At 40.5% G+C, this 18,968-nt stretch overlaps 1 protein-coding gene across 1 annotated transcript in view; it reads left to right on the top strand.

The window, feature by feature from the left end:
* The window catches only part of BCL2A1 (BCL2 related protein A1), a 31,114-nt gene that overhangs the window by 350 nt on the left and 11,796 nt on the right, over positions 1 to 18,968 (top strand). The gene's annotated exons all lie outside the window — the stretch shown is intronic.

Genomic DNA, 18,968 nt, shown 5'->3' with positions numbered 1-18,968 from the left:
GCTCTCGCTTCCCGCCCTGGCGGTGTATTTCTCCTGCGTAGCTGCCTGCCGGCCCTCAGCGGCCCGCTCCGGCGGGGGCCCCTCAGCAGCGGCCCGGGGCGGTTTTGTGGCGGCGGTCGGTAGCGCAGCCCCTCGCCGGGCTGCTCGGCCAACGCGCCCGGGGTCGTTGAGCAGGAGTTTGCCTCACTACTTTTATTTCCCCTATAAAAAGTCAGCTGCAGGTTTTGAATCTGTTGTTGTTATCTACAACAGGTCACGGGTTTTGATTTTTTTTTTTTTTAAAGTATGAGGGAGCGCTGAGACAATACACCACAGCTCTTTTTTATACGGCACATTTTTATATTGCACCTGCAATACATGGGCTCACATAATTTCACAGAGCTGTAAACTATACCATAAAGGGAGGTTTTAAGGATGATAGCAGACGGGAAGGGAGGATAGGATTCCGGAGAGATGAAACAACTCAAATACATGAGGAATTTTATCCATGGATAGCGGAGAGAAGCAGGCCGAGCCTGGAGGAGCTGAGTGTGAGGCTGGGGGAGCCGGTTGGGCTGAGTTTGTAGAGTGTTTCAACGGGAAAAAGGTGGCCGGTTGTGAAGGCTCCGAGGCTCAAGGGAGGCCGGAGAAGTTGAGGATGGCTAAAACACTGGGGGATACTTAACAGTATTTTAGAGTTTATGCTCTTTTTAGAGCAGAGGAATTTGGGAATATCCCAAGGAAGGCATTGCGAGAGGACACGCACAAGGATTTCAGCGAAAAAAAATCCAAGCAGAGACGTTCCACTGGCAAGAGCTCGCTATGCCAAACATTGTGGTTTGAGTACATGGGTCTCTAAACCTGGCAAAACCATTTAATGGGAGGAGGGCTCCTAATTTTTTTGTTTTGAGTATTTGAGCCTGGATCAACACTAGAAAATGCTGGTGCAACCAGCATGGAAGTGCTAACATAGTTTTACAGCTATTTTGGTAGAGATTATTCACACTCGGCTGTCTTTGCTGATGCAAGAAGTCTTCCAAATGCCCTCTTGCATGAACAGAAGATGACCTGCATTGCATGTGGGTATCACAGCATTCCCCACAACATTATTTGGAGCGCTTTAATGGTCTTGGCAGTAATCATAAAGAGCTGTGGAGGGTGATGATCCCACCTCCCCATCTGATGATCCCACCTCCCCATCTTTTTTTTATGTTTTTTTTTAAAACCCCAGGTTCCCTTTGGTTCATCTCAGACTACTTTCTTTGGGCCAGGTTTCCTTTCTTCATTAGAGATATAGATGCAGAATAGAAGGGTGGAACATTCACAGTGTCCCTTCAGAAAAAGGGCAGCTGGTTCTTTTGCAGTTGTAAGCAACCAGCACAACAGCTGGCAGTACCGCAGCAAGACTGAAAAGGGAAAGGCAGACAGTGAACAAGATGGGCATCTCTTGCCAGGAGTTATTGACCAGCAACACATGGTGGAACAAATGTTAAGTTACAGGATTGAATGTCAAGGGGGAGGGACAGCAGAACGTTCAGAGGTGGTGTTCCTGGAGTTGTGTATGAAGCTCATCAGCTTTCTAATGTGCCAAAATGAGAACACTCAGCTACAGTAATGCTGGAGTAAGTGGACTTCTTGGAAGTGTAGAATCAGTATGTTTGGTACAGTCAGAAGCTGCCACAACTCAAAAATGCAAACAAATAGGAAGTAGAGGACCCAAACTTGTATGTCATCTGGAGAAAAAGAGAGAGAAAAATCTGTAAAAAGAGGGCCAAGCTTATTCTTGAAGCAGAATAAAGAGTGCAGCTAAGAAGTAACTGTAAATCTTGATCCACTGAATGGAAGACACAATGTTAAAGAAATAGCATTCAGTTTTCTCATTTGAAAATCTTAAAAATGATAGGCTAAAAACCCTGCTGAACTCAAGTAGGATAAGGAAAGAGGGATGTGTGTGATCAGAGAAATGACTAAGCTGTTAACCATCCAGAAAGGGACATCCTTGACTGTGAGAAAGCGACAGAAATCAGCTGAAGGAAATAGGAAAAGTCAAAAGTGACCATGAGGCAGCAAATGAAAACAGACGACTGTTTTCTGTAGAACGCTGCAGAGAAGGAGTAAAAGGCTATTCATATAAGTTAATAGCAGTTTTGATTTTTAAGACTACACACATGTTCAGCAGGACATAGGACCTCCAAAAGCATGTGGAGCTTCATATGCAATGGGATGTTCATCTTGATGGAACTTTGTTCTACCAGGCATAATTTTGCTTTGACAGAGCAGTAGTCAAAGACAGCTCCAGACTATTAAGTGGGGGATCCTGGTCCAAGGTGAAACACCAAGAGAGAGGTGAAAGGTTTTACCGATATGCTGGTGATCTGATGATCTGTGGATCAACTTGTGAACGTTACTTCCTCATTTGTAATGTCACAATTGAAACAATAGTTAATCTCCTTGGCCTGCATTATTTAGATCTGTTCATCATGTTTTCAGGCTCCAGTCACCTTGATGCCTCAGCACAACTTAATTCTCATATTCTTAAGGGCCATAGGTTCGTATGTCTCTTTAGAAATCACTGGCACAAACTTTCTGAAATGAGTCTATTCTAATTTTTACTCCCTTCTCCCAAATCCACCTAATATAGCTGCTAACACAGAGGACCTTTTGTGTTTGCATCGGCTACAGTGGAATGTTATTTCTTCTTATTTTGCTAAAGGTTTAGAAATCACTTGAGATATCTTAGTAATGTATTTATTTTGAAGTACATTTGTCATCAGAGCAGGTAATGGAAGGTCTCTTCTTCACTTCAGTGGGCTTTGGATCAGATGTTTGGTGATAACTCCATTTCAGTTCTTCTAATCTAGTTGTTTGGGACCTGGCAGGCAGCCCTTGAAACCGCTGAGAATCTCACTATAGGCATTAGTGAGAGCAGAAACAGCCCCTACTTATCAAGAGACAGACTGTTTCAATCCAAAAGTAAGCACAAGACTTCCTTGAACAACCGAGTCTAAATTTGTTTTGATTTATTCTGAATCTCACTGGATTTTTTCCCATGGTCACTTTGAGTTCTGTTCTGTACCTTGTACTAACAGGATGAGTTGGAGTTTTAGTTAGCCAGGCCTACTGGAAATTTGGCCCAGCAGTCATTTGGCAGTGGCCTTTCATGAGCAGCGTTGCCAGCTCTCTATTTCAATGCTCACATTCAGAGTTTTGAAGAACTAGAGTCCAAATTCTGCTTTCATTTGCATTTCTTTTAGCCAAGAGTAGAAATTGGTCCAGAACCTTTTCAGATTCCCTCGTGCTTGTGTTTATGTGATGTTATCATCAAGAATTAACAGCATGCTTCATGCTACATATTACTTTTAAATTGCATAAAGGATATTTACTGTGCCGATGTGACATAGTTTGTGAGAAAGATGCACATATGGAAATGAAAGAACACTAATTACCATTAGGATTTCCAGCTTTCAGCATTTATTTTCCAAAACAACTCAGGGAATATTTCTCATCATAAAAAAAATAGAAATGAAAATCCCTTTTCTTGGCATTTTTGCATGGCATTCTGGAGTCTTACTCATCAAGTCTGTTATGAAAATGGTCAGAATACAAAGGTGTGGTAATGTACAAAAAGTCCAGGAGTCTGCTTTGAGTTTCTGTACTTAATGTTTTTGCTGTCAGAGAGAGATATGAGTCCATCCCTAAAAGAACTAAATGTTTTTCTGTCTCTCAAGAGGTGGGAAAAGAGAAGGAGATCCGGGGAAAGTTGAGCGATCGCAAAGGACAACAAATAAAAACCAAGGTAGAGTTTGAGAATCAAAGGGTCAAAACTGCAAAAGGAAGATACTAGGCAGAGTGTCTCTTACAGCCCTATACTACTTGAAGGCATCCAGGCAGCCAGTAGAGCCAGGTCAGTAGTGCCCTACCTGGAGTCATGGTACCAGGTATGGACCCCGCACCAAATTGATTTCTTTAAAGCTGTGAAGGGGTCCTTGGAGCAAACAGGCTGCTCAGTATCTTTCTTGAGCAGGACACACTGTAGGATGGAGGTCCTCAGCAGAGCAGAACTCCGGTCTGCTCTGGTCAGAGCTGCTGAGCTGCTCAGCCTTTTTGAAAGTGAGGCAAATGGTTTTGCCACACAGTTACAAATCTGGGAGCCTCAGTTCTAGATAGCCTTGTTTAGAAATCTGGGCTGGGACCTTTTAAAGGCTTAACAACTCCCTACTTAGGCTTTTAATATGCATGTTGCATAGTTAATTGAATATGGCCTGGTATTTAGGAGAACAGTATGCCATTCTTGACTGATGAGTAACTTCAGGCAAAGAAATTATTTTGTACCTCTGTGCTTTTTCTTCTCCTGCATCTGCTTTGTCTATCTAGACAGTAAAGTCTTTCAGGGAGGGAGTGGCTAATGCTATGCATGTCTAGTGATTAACACAGCCATCTCCAGTTGCACTGAGAGTCTCTCTGGGCTCCCAAATGCTACCCTTAACAGTGATTGTACGCATGTGGGCCTCTGTGTGTGCTTGACTTTTACTCTACTGTTGAAACATGGTTTTATTATTAATTACTAGATAAAATTAAAACCTAGATTCCTAAATTGTAACATTAAATTTAGTTTGCAACATCAGCAGTTTTCTGTTACCTCCACTGCATGGAGCGGAGCTCTTAGCTAGGACTCTGTCACTGTATTCTTGGTTTTAAGAGACAGAGAAATAGCTGGCCTGTTCTATGTAAATAATCTTGGTGCCACAGTAGCAAACACTGTACTTGAAATGCCTCTCAGACATCTAGTTATAAATATAAGAGGACAGAGAAGTGTACGTACCATCCAAAGGGCTTGGTTGTATGTTGTATAAGAAGTTTAAAAATAGGGATAGCAAATGCTAGAGAAATGAGCAGATATGATTTATTTTAATATGTAATTATATTGCTGGTTTTCTGTGACACTGCCAGGGAGACTCTAGTATTTGTCTTGCAGTTTTTCTAAAAGCTATCAGCCACTGCTCATGAGATACAGAATAAGTTGTTCTGAAACACACTGGCATGGCAACACCATGAAGCCAGCAGTGTTGCCATTCAGTGCTTGAACAGAAGAATTTGAGCGCAAAAGTTGCCAGTGAACAATGTTTTAAGAATGCTACTTCTGAATGAAAGACCATTGGAGAGAAAATGGCATTAAGAATGGCAATATGAAAACTGCTGGCAAAAATGAGTTATGGTTTTGCCTGACCTAACACTTTAGGTTATTAAGACTGAAAAAAGCCAAGTTACAGATGAAATTAATTTTTTCATATTGTCCTTAAGGTGACTAATGAAAGTCTTTCATATGTTATTATTCTAACCATCCTAATAATGAACAAGTCAAGGTGAAATCTAGCAGTGACAATTCTGAGGCAAAGGGAGATATGTCCCGCAGTGGCAAGTGATAGGAAAGGAGGTTTTTTTTTTTTTTTTTGGTATTCCTCCAGGCTAATGGAAATAATTAAGAATACTTCCATGGGCTTTGATATAAACAAATGCATTATATTTCCCAGAGGGAACACAAGACTAAAACCATAATATGAATTCTTGTCCTTTTAAGAGACTAATTCAAATATAGTTGGCAACAGTTGCCATTCTCAGAATCTTTATTGGCACAAAGTGGGATAGTGCTCAGGTCTCTGATTCTTAAGAATATTACCAATAACGGCAGAGCCAGCATTGCTGATGGTCTTTCATGTTCTGATCTACACTCAAGTGTCTTTTTCACTACCGTTTCCTCCATCTGAAATACGGCATGGAAAACTGCCCATCTTCCTAGGTCGTGCTGAGCTCTCTCTGCAGAATCCAAGGGGTTAGGAACAGAATCATGCATTGGAGCTGCAGTAGGGGTATAGGACTTTCTCATGGCTTTGGCATCCTATGGCTGTAGAGGTACCTGCCAGGTTTGGAGGTATCTTTTCTAAGTCTACAACAGAAACCTTATGCTTCAAGGATGAATGTTTGCTAAGTTTGCCTCTCATGAACATGTTCTGTCACTCAGCACAGGACAGCACAAAGTGGGTCAGAGATGCCCGGAATAAAACAAGAATATGGGCTTCCCATTCAGGGTCTGATCCAGCTCTTACTATAGTCAAAGGAAAGGCTCTGACTGACATTGGTGGAATTGGCTCAACCAGGCAGCCTGGATTTTATTAGGGCTATCGAGCAAAACGTTTTAATTTTTGCTCCTGGGAATTCCTAGTCTGAGGAACTGTCGGTCTGATGACTGTCACAAATCCCAGATCCTCTTGCAGCTTGTAAGGAAAAGGTTCTGTGTCAGCAGTTGAAGTGTCTGCTCATCTGTCTACCTATTTTTTTTTTTTTAGGAATGCTAAGACCACTGGACTAGTAAGGCTTTGACGCTGTTGCTTGTTCTGTTACTATCCCTCCAACTTGCTATTTCAGATAGGCTATTTGTCAACGCCAGAGAAATCTGCTGCAGCAAGAGAGGGAATATCTAGTGTCAGTATCTCCAGCCTCTTGATTGAACTACCTCATTAGAGAAACTAAAATGTCCCTTGGATTGCTTAGAAGTAAACCATTTGTTTTGGAAAAATCCCCAAGCAGTTATTCACTTCTTGTAAAATTATAATGCCTGAAGTCTTTCTCTAGTGCAGCGTTGGATGGCTGGAATGACTTGAAATTTGCAACCAATAAAAAGTTTTACAGCAAAGCAGATCTGATCAGTGTTTCCCTAAGTGAGACAATTAATCTTCACAGTCAAAATGTAGGCAGATTTTGTTTGATTTAAAAGCAATAAAATATTTTACTGCAGGAAAAAAATAGAACAAGGCATTTCTGTAGCTTCACAGATATATATAATGTGTTTGAGATTTTGAATGTTACCATTAGGGAACTTGGGAGTTGAGAGGTTTAATATACCTAGAATACATTTTTTCCCATAATAGCCAAGTATTTTGTCACGATCGTCTTTGAGTTTTCTCACAAACATGGGCAGTGGATATCAAGCTGAAATGGGATAACTGCTGTTCCAGTAGTCTACAGTAGGAAAGAAACGTAGGGACTTTGAAAACTAATAGCTATGTATGTCTGCTTTGGAGTAGTACCTTTCCTTTGAGGATCTTAAAGCCATCACAGAAATCCCTAAGTCTTTCCAGCCAGAAATATGGCACAGCCTAACTACTTTTCTCGAGTGTACTATACTCTTTGTTGTATAGCATCAGGAGGGACAGAGTCTGTCCCTCTCTGACCTCCATGCTGGCAATTTCCTAAGGAATTGCTAGTGAATATAGGTTACAGACCACACTCCCTGCAATCTCTACATAGGGTAGAAGGAAGAGGTAGAGATAAAGAGAGGTGCTGAAAGCCTATCCTGTTCCAGTTTTTTAACAGAGGAAGACCCTTTGGGGACCATCACGTGTGAGTAGCTCTTAGACAGCTCTAGCCTATGTAAAGTCTACAATGACGTAGAGAATTAGGGAAGAGTAGAGGCCTATCCATCCTGTCCCTGCTACATTTTGTAAAACTAGATGTGATTCAGCACACATACTGTTTAATTTAATTTCATCTGAATGCCTGATTTCCCATGCTATCTTTTAGTATACTGTACACTGTGCAGTGCATAAAAACAATACGTACTAGCAACTTACCAGTGATAGACATGGTAAATGCCCCGATGGACTTCATGAGCAAAAGCACACGCAGAGTAAGGTTGAGGATCTGGATCATTGAAGGGTCTGTGGTTGAAGAGAGGTTTTTACCTTAACATCACGCTCACAGGAACATTTGCAATCCTCCCATAAACAGCATAGCTAACGTTTCATAATGTGTTTCAGTCAAATCAGAACTTCAGACTTCTATGGTTCCTCCTTTCTTCTCCATGATCTTTTCCCCTCTTCATCTTTCTCCCTTTCTGCGCTTCACATTTCTCTCTTCTCTTCTGCTGCTTTATGCAGTACTTACCATTGAACAGAGGGATTATGACACAATTGATGAGTGGGAAGATTATGACATCAGAGGGATAAATCATGCCTCCCTCCCAGCTTTCTTCCCTCTACTTTTCATCCATTTCTACTTCTCCTCTCCTAAAAGAAAGAAAAATTGTGACACTAGAAAAAAAGCACCTTCTCCCAATCTCTTCTAGTATTATTTCTGCCTCATTTGCACTCTTTCACATCCATCCAGCAGGTTGAGTGAACTGTGTATGCGGTTACTTGATTTGCTCACCCCACATTAGTTTTGAAAGCACATATTTGTGTGATACAGTGCCTCTTGTACTAATCATTCGTGTGGATAAAGATGGTCTTTTTCTGTCTGTTCATATGTATTTATTAAGTTTCTCTTAAAAAATATGGGTGCATGATTTCATCCTTTGGTTTAAACATTGCTAGAATTTGAGATAATATATTTATGCTCCCTCAGTCCTTCAATCTTCAAAATTCTCTAGGGCTGAGTTAGGGGGGGGAGAGAGAGAGAGAGAGAGAGAGAGAGAGGTGGCAACCTAGTTTATAATTCAGCTGGCCCAGTTCACAGTTTAAAATACTGATGGAGGTGCATTGGTGCTAAGACACTGAACTATGAACTGTGGTATAGACACACAACCTGCGGTGCTACCCTTGTGCTGGTGTCAATAGTACCTGGCAGAAAATACTGGGAGAAGCACTGATCTTAGCAGTGAAGCAGCAATAACTACTTACAAAATATGCTGCAGATGATCTGTCAAAAGTCCTTGTTCTTGAAGACAGGGATTGGGAGAAATATAAACCATAACACAGAAAGCTGTCTGCTAACAACATATCCTCGTGTAGTCCAAAATCAATATTAAGTCATGGTAGAACAGAGAAAATCATAAACATCGAAGACCCATGTATTAGTCCCTATCTATCAAAAAGTTAACTCTTCTCTATATAGTATATGCATTCATGCTCCCACAGGACACAAGAAGTATAAGGGCAATACAATTTGTATCAGACTGTTTCCCTTGGAATAGAGCAAAGAACATCTTATACTTAACTGGAATCTAAACATTCTGAATTTTTTTTTCCTCTAGTGCTACAACAGATTTTCTGTGTGACCTTGGGCAAGATACATAATTTCTCTCTGCCCTGGAGTTAGATAATACTTCCATACCTTATAGCTTGTGCTGTGAGTTGCAGAGTTTCAAAGACAAGTCTTCACATTAAATGGGATTATATCTAGTCCCGAAGTGGGGAGAAGGCCTGCAAAAGGCAGATAGAAGTGGGACGGCCTAAAGCCTCATTGAAGTCAGTGGGAGCTGAGGGCACAGAGGAGACTCGGGAGTTCTCAGGAGCATTTACCTAATCAAGGTACTGGGAGCAGGTTTAATAGAGAGGTATAGGGGAAAGCATTTATACTCTTCATGCTCGGTGGGCAAATGGCAAAGACCATTTGATTTCTTATTGGCACAACATGCAGAAAATGTTTCAGTGGAGTCAGGACCAATTCTGCTCCCAAGGAACAAATTCCTGCTGATGTCTGGGGAAGCGTTTGAGAAAAACTTCTAAGGGAGCAGGTCCTGTGAATGATGGTGATAAAGAGCAGTACTTCATGGTCAAGCAGCTTTGCTTGTTTAGCAGAGGGCAGTAGTTATCAGATGTGCAGGTCCTGCAGCAGGACTGGGGTCTTTGGTGGAAAAGAGTCTGAGTGCACAGTTACAAAGATGGAGGAAGACAGGGGTGAGCATTAGCAGATAGCTGGACTGGGCGTAGGTTATCCCTTACACCATTACGTATGTAAATTGAATAAGGCCCAGTGGGAGACATTGACAAGTGCTAGCATTTGGGAAGACACCAGTAATTTGAATTCATTTGATGGGTAAATTAATTGACCTTTTTAAGAATGGGTTTTATACCTTTTAAAATGGTTTCCACCAGTTGGCAGGGTAATAACTGTGGACAGATCAAAACAAACAGCGATGACTGTTCCTGCAGTTCTTGAGTTCCTTTTGTTGGCTGTTACCTTCACTACCAAACACATATGCCAGAGAATCAACACTTCAGCTTGACAGCACTCTTTGTCATGTCCAGGTAATTAAAATAATGCCACTGCACCTGGTAGAACTATAAAAATGTCCTTATAAAAGCCTCAGCATCGTTTAATATTTTATTCATTGCAATGTTGTTGTGTTTTGCCTGCAATAAAGCAGCCTTATGTAAGTGAGACGCTACAGTTGAGGGCTGACAAACGTTTTCCCTTCAATACATTACTTTAGCTCAGTGGCTTTTTTTTCTTTCCTGTTTTGAATCCTTCTCTTTTAAATTTTTTTCTGCTTTCAAGGCATTAAAAACAAACAAAAAAAACCCCAAAAAACAAAATAACCCCAACCCTTTCTTTTGTTGGAAGCAGGCAACTGGAACAGGCAGTGTTTAAGCTTTCACCCCCTTTCCACGTATGTAGAAGACTGTGTGTGAAAACTTTATTTCCCAGGGAAATATATTCCATGTTTTAATCTTGCAACGCCTGAATAATTGCCTTGCATATAACATTCTCTCTCCAGTTAGTGACTCAGGAACTAGAAGGGAAAAATAAAACAAAGTTTAATATATACAAAATAATGCTGATCGTTGTATTACAGAAAGAGTTGTAAGCCAAATTACACAAGCACAGACATAGCTATTAAAGGAAAAAAATACAATGTTGCCAGCATGAACTGTTCAGAAATAGTCAGGCCTTCCAAAGCCATGTGATTGGCTTCTAGACTTCTGGTTTTCAAAATATGAGTTCAGTATGTTCTTATTCGTCTTCACTTTTTTGATATGCTGGGGAATCACATGAAACAAGCTTTACAAATATGGAAACTTTGTTTGTATAATTGAGATTCTTGAATGATAATATGACTCCAGAATCAAGAGATTTCAGAAAAATCACCACTACATGGCCTACAGTAAAATTATGGGATTTGGCATCATTAGCCTATTCCATTCTAGCAAACTATCAGATGTTATCATATATGTAATTTCTTACAAGTAGGCCATCCTTTTCCATCCAGTAACCTTGCCTAAACAGAAAAAAGGAGTCTAAGATTTACAGGCATTTTGTAGCACAAAGAGCAGATCAGGACATCAAGAAAATCTCTTATGTTCTGTGTCTGCTCAAATCATCCATAAGTATATATGCAGTAGGTCTGATTCATCCCCAAATCATGGATGCAACTACAAGAACTCCAGGTGGAGATTGTGCCAACAGTGCAACAAGCAAGATGACTAACATCTGCCATATGTAGGTTGTTTTCTCATCCTTTTTTTTTTTTTTCTTCAGGGGAAGGACTGTATGTCTTGGCAGGTACTATCAGCACTCTTTATATCCAAGAATGTAAGCTCTAGGAATTGCATCTGGCACAGGAAGCAGAAGGTGGTCATGTTTGTGACAGCCCTGAGCCCTGGAGGGAATTCATTACTTACTCTTGGATGGGGCCAGTCCTCTTCCCAGACAAGCTGCACTGTCATTTTGCAGAATCCCATTTATCCAAGGGATGCAGCTGCTAGTTAGGGGTTCAAGTTTGAAGGTCTGGGTGAGTAGATGGGCTGAGTCTAGCCCTTTGAACCTCTTGCTACAAGGCTCAGAATTTATCTAGAGACTAGAGAAAGGAGAGAAGGCTTGTATGAACAAAATTAAGAATGATATTCAGTCTAACTGCACCAGGCTGTGTGAAGGTGAAGAGATGAAATGAATATGCCAAGCCCAAGCCAAATCAATGGCACAGTCAGCCATGAGTTGAAAGTGCAGTCTTACAGGACAATCAGCCCTACTGTGAAGTTCATCTAATGCCAGCCACTGATAGAATTAAAAAAAAAACACGCAAAAAACAATCTGTACTTCCTCAAGTAGTTTCAGATACCCAAACACTAAGTCATTGTGCTAACGTGAAAAGCAAAACTCACGTTTTAGATGTAAAAGGAAAAATCACTCATTTAGTTTCACTGACTGCATTCACTGACAGCAGTGTTGCCAATTATGGCCATTTTGTTGCAGGTTTTACAGTATTCACTGTTTTTCTGGAAACAAGAATTTTTGTGCAACTCCTATTTAAAAAAAAAAAAAAAGCCCTGAATTTCTAGTCTTCTTGGTTGCAAAGAGCTTGATGACCTGAAACAGGTGTGCCTCACATGTTCAGAAAACCCAAAGGCAAATAGAAAAATATGCATTTTATTGTTTTTAATTATCCTTGTGATTTTCAGTCACACATAATTTTGGCAGCCTGACTCAGTTCTTATATGTTCATATTGGGCTACAGTAGCCCACAAAGAATGAAAAGTAACCGTAGAGTTGTAAAGGGATGCTTACTTGGGTGAGAGGTTAAGGGCAGCAACCAAGCAAGTATGAAATATTTTGTATTTGTCAGCCATTGTTGTTTCATATTCACACTGGCCAGTTGGCAAACACCAAAAAAGGTATTTTACAGGAGCAGAGAAAGTTAACGAAGAAGAAGTTAACTTCTAGAAGTTAACTAGAAGAGAGACCAGAGGAAGGATTCCCACCTAACCCTGGAACGCTGGCTAAAGTTTTTCCTGAGAAAAATATACGGGAATCTAACTGCTACTGCTGCATTAATGAAAGGTTGGGAAAGCAGAGAGGGAAGGCATATGTTTGTACCACAGAGTTAGCAATAAGGGATTCTTGTTGTCTTGATTCTGCCACTGACTCATCAAGCAGGGATAGGCCTGCTTCATTTCTCACTTCAGAGTAGATTAGACTTAACTATAGACCCAAACCCTGTCACATTTACTCATGTTGGGTAACACTTTCTTCTCTGGTGACACTATTGTGGAGTAAGAAACTCCATAGTTCATAGACAGTGAGTAACTCTCAGGACCACCTCTAGAAACAAAAAGATAATATGAAGTACCTGCAGCACAAAGGTGCTCTAAGGCTTAGCTAATCACGTCTGTGCCTAATGCGTCTCTTAATTGTTGAGCCTTATATAGATCTCAGGCCTGGACCAGTTGCAGCTCTGCCTCTCTAAGAGTTTTCCTTTGGGAACAAATAAGCAAGCACCAAGGAAAGTTTGGGAGTTCAGATTCCCTCAGTTTGCAAACCCACTGACTTATTGTCCGGAGAAGCTGGCAGAGTGTGAGGGACAACCACGTAGATCCCTCTTCCATGCTTAACTTTGAAATAGAAACAGAGAGGGTGAAGAACCCACTCTTAATCACGTCTTTCTGGAGATGCTTCCAAAAATGCTTCTGCTTATGCCGATCTGTGACACTGCTCTAAAACTGAAGGGTTTAAAGCCCAGAGCAAAAAAACTATGCTTGTAAAAAAACTCCAAAGGCCTTGAGCATACTCAGTGTAAGAGCACTGCAACTTGCACTCTTGCGCTGTCGGTATTTACTAGCTAGTCAGTAAACTCTTCTTAGGAGTTCTCATGTTTAACTAAATGCTTGTTTCAAAATGCAGTCTTAAAATTCAAGCAGTTCTATGGATCATTGAATACCATTTGTTCAGGAAATTATTTTGTTAATGCTGATGAGTATTATCAACATTATATCTTATTTAGAGATGATAATTCATTTGATAGATATGCTTTTGTCAGTGACCACACTGCTCCATTTCCACATGTAGAAATTCCACCTTGGAGGTATCCTTTGTAGAGTACAGATCTGTTAATAAGAAGCACAAGATTTAGAAACTACATTTCCTAGAAACTAGATTTGCTATAATTGTGTTATTGTGACTATGTTCTTCAAATATAAGAAGGGAACTTTTCTCTTGATTGTCTCCTCATATTTCAAAGAAACTGCATGTGGAATGAATTCAGGCCAATGTCTCATTTGTGCTCTTATATTTTTACTTTTAATTGGAAACATTTTGCATTGTTTTCATTTGCTTAGTGATCTCAAAGAAAGACGTTGGCTTTCTAGAATTCCTAATTCCTAAGTTATCTAGTTCACGTTTATTTTCATTACTCCAGTACACAAAAATCAGGCTGGGCAGCTAAAGATCATTCTGTATTAAATGCACATTTCAAAGCTTACAGCTGCAATAAAACCCTCACCTTTATACTTACTGGCTCAAGAACTTCATGGCCCCCTTTTATTACACATCCATAACTTACAGCAACATAAAAACCATGTCATTGTTTTTCTTGATAATTTTGCCATCCTGCTATTTTATGAGCCAATAATCCAACTCTCAGTTAGTCTGTGAGTACAAGTGCCAGGTACTGTATCTTGACAAAAGAATTGGATTATTGCCAAATAAAACAGTCAAACTATTATTATGGCTAATATGCTAGAAGCGTTTGCAATGGGTTTTTAAATAATCCTCTACACTTATATTGTACCATTCATCTTGAAGAGAACGAAGGTGCTGTAGAGACTGATAATGGGTCTTTTTACTCTTTGCTAAACTGTAGCTGCTGCTAAACTGGAGAAATGGTGGCGTTCCCTACTGCACTCATGTAACATTGTTTGTGCAGGAGGGAAGCAAAGAATAATATTGCCATTTGAAATGGAAGGCTAATTACTTGAGCTGGGATTTGATGAAGACAGGAGAGCTGAGATGCAGCTGCTTGGAAAAATGTCCCAAAGTGTTTGTGGGTCAAATTTCATCATTTGAGCGATGCCACTTCCACCAGTGTAAGATTCCCAGTCATTGCAGTTGACATATTATTTCCAACTGAACTCAGAGATAAGATTGTGACTTGGACAGCAAAAAGCTTCATTTGTAGCAGCATATGAGTTTCCCAAGAAAATTTCCCAAGCAGTCCAATGACTTCTGAAGCACAATTTCCTTTGTATTAGAAGAACTTTGGCATAAACAGCTTTTCCCAGTACAGTTCAAATACACGTTAAGTGTTGGAAGGATCATGACAGGCAGCCTTCAGCCAGGGATGTGTAGGCACTCTGCTAATGTCCAAGTTGCAAATGCAAATACTGCACTATTTAATGCACAGCGAATCTTCCCTAAATGTGGTAGGAGGATATATAGCATTCTAGCAGACTTAGAGATGCATCATGAGTCAATTCCCACAGTCTGCTTTAATTCTGCTTTGGGGCTGGCTCTGCCACGTATACTCAAAAGATGGAAAGATCAAAGTTGAATGTGTGAAAGGTGAGAAATTCTTGCATTGTCACTTTTCCCCGTTCATTCTGTGTTGTTACATGCAGTTATGATAGGATGTAGTTATTGCATGAAACAGCAGATAGGTTATAAAGGCAGCATAATATGGACAGTCTGTCAAGAACTATCATTACGTGAGTGGAACTGTACTGCAAGGAAAGTTCACTGACCAACCATCCTTTAAACTGTTACCCAAGGCAGGTAGGAAGTACAGAAGCAGCATACACCAAAGCTAAAGTCTGAGTTACAGGGAAGGCATGGGAAAACATCATTGTTTAAAAAAAAGAAAAGGAGAAGAGAGAGTGCTTTGTGTCCAAATCAGCTCCAGCTCCAAATTCCTTGCAGATTAGAGAGTCCTAGACCCTACAGCTGGGCAGTGCTTTTGGAGTCCAGCTCAGTTGAGAGGCCCAGGACTTTCCCTCAGTAAAGAACTGGATCCTAAAAAACAGGGTAAGAAGAGTGCTTACTTAACAGCAAGATAAAAAGCAGACTTTATAACAGAGGCTTGGGATCCATTACAGCAAGCCCTGGTGTCCTAAGAGAGCCAGGACACCTTTACCCCTCTTAGGACCTGTCTCCTTCCTCCCATACTGGAAATGAGGTATTTCCATTGCAATGCTCTATATTGTTCTCTGGGTCCCATGCATCAGGCATATTATGTCAAACATGGACTCAGTTTCAGATGGTGCATGCTTTTCTGTGCTTCACTGAAATCATTAGGCAAATTATTTAGCAGGGTACACTAGGATTTAACAGTAGGATTCCCATTAACATGATCAGGAATACATAGCTAAATCTCTGCACTGAAGTTTCTCTGCACACTATTACCTTAGTCTTTCTTTTAGCCTCTCGATAGTTTGGTTAGTATTCACAGAGATGTTATAGCAAATCTGAAGGTAAAGCTTCCCAGAACTTATCACTTAAGAGACAGTGATCCCCTTTCTTCAAGCTGCAAGTTGCTTCAAATTTCTTCAAGTCAGAAAAAACACTGATGTTGCCAATAAAAGGAGAATGTGTCAAATTAAGGAAACTGTAATAGCTGAAACAGGTTGCTATTGATTAGTCCTTTGCAGGCTGATAACTCAGCTGCTTTCCTCAAGATAAATTTCTACAGATTCCTTAGGAGTCAACACTGTTGCAAGCATTCACCCATGATAACAAGGCATGGCCTGTGCTTACTCAGCATTCTTCCTAATTTGTGTGTCAGAAGGTACCAAAACCCCAAATTATATTAAAGGGTTTTGGTTTTGTCTGGCCAAAGGGATGAATGCTAATTTATGCATGTTAACAGATTACAGAACGTTTTATCAGTGTATCCTACCTAACTCAAACGAGTTCAGGGCCATGTAGGAACGTGGCAGAAAGACAACATCATGAAGTGTTTAGCTTTAACAATGAACTTCTTGTCTATCATATTATCTAACTACTGAACTTGGTGCTAAGCTTTCCTGAGCATCAGTGGCATGGAGCAAACTTACACTGAATATCAAGACAGGTGCATCCTGGTAGAAAGATGGTTTACAACATTCTTGCCCTGAATCCTCTTACATGCACCATTCAGGTAGCTCCGGATTCACACACCTGAATTGCTCAGAGGGAGGTGGGATTAGCTCACAGCGAGACACCTAGGAAGGTCCCTGCCACTAGCCCATGGACCTGCCTCTGCCATAAGGATGGCTCAGCCGTTATGTCATGGCTACTGAACTGCTCCAAACTGAGACAGAGGGTATTAATAACCTAAACCACTGTTTTTTCACCTTGATATGTTGGGATCCAAGTTGCAGCAGCTGAGATTCTGCTTCAGTTGAGCTGGCTTTGCAGTAGGGACAGGACAGAAGAAAGGAGGGGTGGGAGGGAACAGCTTCTGCGACAAAGAGCCAGAACATTTGTTGCAAGGCAAGTCATCATCACATATGAATCAGAGTCCCGGATCTGGATTGTTAGACCTGTGCAAAGCTATTAAGAGAAATGAAATTATGCTGCTGTGGTGGCTTCACTGGGCCAGCACACTCTCTCAGCTGGAAGTTAGGAGCTATAAGCAAGAAGGTACTACTTGAAGTTCTGTGGTTTGTGTTATCAAACAGGGCAGGCTAGATGATCTGGCATTCAAATATCTGCCATCTGCTTTTGGCAAAGAACCTATTCTGACCTGCTTCCTACCTAGTTGCAACCTAGGTAATGTAAATGTAAAGTGGATGTAAGTAAGACAATACCAAACCATGACTGCAACACCTACCCAGGGGAAAGCTACTACTACACAGGGTGTAAGGCAACAGAAAATCCTGACCAATTTGCATGTCTGGCAGCTAAGTAGTAAATATTGTAATTTTGCTTGTAAACCGAGCACATTTGGTCTCGAGTCACTGAGAGCCAATAATCCTGCAGCTTGGAAGTGACATTTTTACTGAGTCACTTTTCACAGCAGAACTGCACTTTCAATGTATTATTGAGGTTGTAAATGTTTGTCTCAGCACTCCTGTCTTGTTAATATTGCGAGGAAATGAGGAAGAGCTTTGCCAGAATTGAACCCTACTCCAGAGGGCACGTGCCTGGATACTTTGTTATCCAGCTGTACTTCATCAGAAGATGATAGGAGTGTTCATAACTCTTTAGAATTGAGATGATAACTTTACAGGTTAGATCCTGCAAAGGATCACTGCCTCCCTATGCTCAGACAGAAGCGCTCTCAGTAAAGCTTATGCATGTGCATATGTGAGGCTGCAGGACCGGGCCTTGAATGTGACGAAGGGAAGAAAGATTGTTGTGTGGATGTTTTGGGATGAAAACATCCCTGTCTCAAACAGACACAGTGACTGGAGACCCCCAAGCATACCTAAAACTCCTGCTGATTTCACAAGAGGCCGTGGTTAATGTAGAGAGCCGTGTTTGGCAGGGAATTAGTGCAATAAAAACCCAATATTTTCTTTGTTGACTATCCAGCTGGATATTAATAACAGAAAATCTGACTACATCATGCAAGAGTGTTGGCCTCTTACCTTCTAAAAAGAGAAGGGTTTCCAGTTAGATTACAAGTTAATTAGCTATAGATATAGTTTATTGCTATTACAAGTATTGCCAGTTTTCCATTTGCAGAACATTACTTACACTTAAGTAGTAAACTGCCAGAACTGTTTGTTTATTTTTAAATGAGATTATATCCATTTATGAAATCTATCATTTTAGACTATTTTGGAGAGCTACACAAGGAATTAATTTAGTATACTAAACCCCATGAAGAATCTGACCATGATTGAACAGGAATCCACTCACAAATCCACTATCCAGAAAAAATGATTAGCAAATAACAAATAACAGACTACACAAGATATACTGGTCTACAAAGACTTTCAGATTACACAAAAGCAACTTCTCTATAAGTGCTTAAAAAGGAAGAATATTTTCAGGAAAAAGTATCCTGGATCAAAGATCAATGCACTGGAAAATGAATCCCTTCAAAGCATGGTAACACAGTTTAATAGAATAATTTTACAGCTAGCAAACCTTACTGTGAAAGAAAAGTGGTTTGAAGAGATGGACTTGATAAAACTGCCTTTCAAAGTGCCTCACAAGAACTCAGTCTTTGGTGACTTAACCAAAATATATGTTCAGAGAACTGTGAATTCTACATCTTTGGCATCTCTAGGGCAGATCTGTCATCTACAGTGTTATGAAGGAGAAAAATGGATCTAAGAGAGAGACATATATACATACACATATTAAAAGAATACCTGAACTAACATCTCACTCTACAGTGTATTATACTAGAGTATGCTATTAAAAAAAATAGCACTTTCAGGCTTGGCTGAGATCAAGGTCCCAGTGTGCTAGCTGCTGTACAAATAAATAGCTCCACTGACTTCAGACAAAGGATAGAAGAAAACAAGTATTAGTGCTCTGACTCACATTCAGTTGGCAAACAGCTGAGGTGA

Source organism: Struthio camelus, chromosome 12, assembly GCF_040807025.1.
Source record: "Struthio camelus isolate bStrCam1 chromosome 12, bStrCam1.hap1, whole genome shotgun sequence".
Taxonomy (NCBI): domain Eukaryota; kingdom Metazoa; phylum Chordata; class Aves; order Struthioniformes; family Struthionidae; genus Struthio; species Struthio camelus.
This window is presented reverse-complemented; position numbering and strand designations above follow the sequence as displayed.